Source organism: Meles meles, chromosome 8 (assembly GCF_922984935.1).
Source record: "Meles meles chromosome 8, mMelMel3.1 paternal haplotype, whole genome shotgun sequence".
Taxonomy (NCBI): Eukaryota; Metazoa; Chordata; class Mammalia; order Carnivora; family Mustelidae; genus Meles; species Meles meles.
The window spans coordinates 53,685,953-53,689,314 of record NC_060073.1 but is presented as its reverse complement, the minus strand read 5'-3'; the positions used below and the strand labels follow the sequence as shown (position 1 = coordinate 53,689,314).

The 3,362-nt window shown below is 50.7% G+C and overlaps 1 long non-coding RNA gene across 1 annotated transcript; it reads left to right on the top strand.

Moving 5' to 3' along the window:
- The first annotated feature begins 211 nt into the window (after positions 1-211).
- Positions 212-2,444, top strand: LOC123949049. Its single transcript, XR_006820016.1, has 4 exons — positions 212-294; positions 390-532; positions 1,757-1,880; positions 2,287-2,444. It is a non-coding gene; the product is annotated as an uncharacterized LOC123949049 (long non-coding RNA).
- Positions 2,445-3,362: the final 918 nt, after the last annotated feature.

Genomic DNA, 3,362 nt, shown 5'->3' with positions numbered 1-3,362 from the left:
GTGGCTCCTTTCTCCTGCAAACCACCTCCTTCAGCCGCCTCCTCCTGCTGCTGGCCGTGTCCTCAGCTCGTCCTCTCTGCCAGGCCCCATGAGCGGCCCATCCACTCCATCCCTTCCTTCTCACCCTGGCTCTAGCCTGTCCTTTGTGCATTGTGCACAAATGTCATCCTGAACAAAGGGTCCTAGTAGCCCAGTTCGGACTTGGGGATTGTCCTCAGCTTGACTGGGCTGAGCTTAATGAAAGAATACTGATGGAACACCTCACCCACTCCAGCAGCCAATGCCATGACCAAGGTAAAAATCTGACTTGAATTGGAAGTTCAAAAATTGGATTTTAAGTGAAAGGGTATTGATACCACCTGTTCAGAATTCCCCACTGTGTCCTGCAGGTGGGTGGAGAACGAGAGTAACACTCTGTTTTGTGGACTGTCTTCAACTTCGGTTTGTATAACAGAAATATGTCATGGGAAACCTTGCATACACTTGGTAATCAGAGGCGGACATGGGCCTGATGGAGTAAGACTATATAAAGGTAAGAGTCTCTTTTTTATATTATTCAATTAGCCAACATAGAGTACATCATTAGGTGTTGATGTAGTGTTCAGTGATTCATTAGTTGTGTGTAACACCCAGTGCTCATCACATCACATGCCCTCCTTGATGCCCATCACCTGGCTACCCCATCCCCCCACCTTCTGTAAGAGTCTTAAGACATGGGGAATGAGCAGAATTTGCCAGAAACAGTGTCTTTGGAAAGAGTCAAAAGAACAGCTTTCAGAGTCCTCTGCCCCTTGCCCCGCCGGCACGCAGGGGAGCCCCCGACCAGCAATGCTACTGAAGACCCTCTGCCCTATGTACAGCAGTGGCTCCACTCTTCCCAAATGGCCTCCGTCGTGGCAGGGGCTGGGTTAGAGCCTCTAGACAGCACCGGTTCACCAGCCTGGACTGCGGGGACAACCAGGAGTAAATGGGACAGCAAATGTAGTTTCTAGGGCAGGGATCCACCTGCTCAGAGGGGGTGGGACTGGGAGCCTCAGACCTGTAATAGAGGAAAGGCAGGCCTTTGGGCGTGGAGGGGCAGGGACAGGGTCAGAAAATGTCCAAAACCAAGACATGAAGGGAGGCATGCCCTTCTCCCACTTGAACACAGACAGGACGTTGGTCCCTCACCAACTTCCAGAGACACACGGTGTCTACTAGGTGCAGACGCAATGTGGGCCTCCTTACAGCCCTGGGTGTTCTTTACAAATGCGTGATTGAGGCTAGTGGGGAACACATGAGTTGGGGCACATTGTTTAGGGTGCAGGATTCGGTGGAGGGCTGTCCCATTTCTCAACCACAGGGTTGAGAAATCTGTGGTCTGAGCCATTGTGTTATAGTCTGTCCTACAGAGAGACAGTATTACCATGATATATGTATGCCAGGAGTCTGAGAAAAGGAAATCAGAGAGCCTGACTTCACCACCTATCTGGGCAGAGGACTTGGTCACTGAGCTTCAGTGTCTTCGTCTGTAAAATTAGGGTCACTAATACTACTTATCTCTCAGGTTTGCTGGGAGGATTGCAGGAAATAATGCGTATAAAGGGTTTGGCATAGAGTAAATAAAAATGCTAACACTAGCTTTTCCCTATTGCAGTCGCTGGAGTTAGGGACCTGGGAGTTATTTTTTTGTATGTGTGATTTTTCCTTTCCTCCATTTCAAACATAATTGGTCCCCTGAGCTTGCTGACTCTGTTTTTCCTCCTGTCACTCGCAGTCCCCAGTGGAGCTTATTGGGGCTCCTGCGTCTGTGCGTCTCCTCAGCTGTTTCCGGCCTCCGCTCTCTGCCTTTATCCATCCACCCTGTTGACTTCCGCCAGATGAACTTCTCTTTAACACAGGTCTGATTTTTTTTCTCCTCTGTGCTCAAATATCAATCATCCCCATCCTCTGGCTACAAGACAGAGTCTAACGTTCTTTCTAGCAAAATAAGGCCCTTCACAAGTGGGACCTAGGCTGTAATTTTAAATAATCTGCCTTCAGTTCCCCCTGTCAAAGCCCCAGCCACACAGAACTACACTTTTCACCCTGAATATCCCTCTGCTTAGTCTTTCTGATCCTTTGTTCATGCTGGTTTCCCTCAATGGAATGCCTTCCCTTCTCTGTTCACCTGAAAAACTTCTGATTCTTGTAAGACCCAGCATTAGTGTCTAATCCTTAGCTAAGCCTTCCCTGATACTCCTAGAAGTCACTAGGACTTCTCCGTGCTCTGTGCTCCCTCGACACTAACGCTCGCGTCTGTTACAGTATCTCCCCCTTGTACTGAGGCAGCTGAACGTGCCTCCCAAATCCTACGCAAGAAACCAGGGACTGGATGTTAATTGCTTTCACAAGCCCAGAGCCTAACTGCAAGTCTGGTGAGAGGACGGTGCTCCATGACGACTTGTGCGTGACCGTATGAAAGCATGAGTGAAACAAGTGACGGATCATACGGTAGGGAAGGGCGGCCCTGCACCAGAGTGGGGTGGAACGAGCCCTGGTTCTCCAGGACGGGCCACGTGGGGCAGGGGCCAATCTCCAGGCTTACTTGAATGAGATGCAGGCTCTGCCTCACTCAGCGGTTGTGTAACTCTGTCACTTCGATTTTGTAAATCTCAGTTTCTATTTCTGAGCATGGGGTAAACGTCCTTGTCTTTTCATGCCACACGGGCAGCGTGAGAAGCAGGTGACAGAAGGTGCATGAGGACGGGGCCTGTGAAGGACCGCAGAGCCATCATCTTCCAGGGACCCCATGTGAGGGTTCGTCACAGATCCGGATGATAGTCCCCACCCCGTGGCTGTGCTCACCCTGGAGGCAGGCGGCCCTGGGCCTCTCTCAGGCGACAGGCCGACGGACACACTGGCCAAACTGAAGCCGACCAACGGGCTGCCGTGGTGGCAAATCGTGTTCTATGGTGATGAGTAGGAGGCAGAGGGGAGTACAGTGTGCTTGATGGACCTTTTCTGTCGGACGAAAGGAGCCTTAACTAGACCCAGTGAAGAAGGGAGGCACATGGAGCTCGGGTGGTTGAACTCCCCTCCAGGAGAGACAACCTGAAGTTGGAGGTTGGGGTAAGTGATCGCCACGTGGGATGGTGTCTGATTGACCCTTGGGTTGCAAGTGCCTGGCATGGCACCGGGTGGACACGGGGCTCAGGGAGGATTTCCTAAGTCACTGTTATTCATTCTACAGTCTTATTGGGGCTGGGAACAAGGAAAGACAAATCTGTAGGTTTCCAGGAAAAGAAGAGGGCCTCCATTGTGAAGTTAGACACAAGGGACAAACTTGGCATTGGCTCTTGAATCCTATCTGTATTTCTCTATAAAGGGAAAGAAAATTCAGT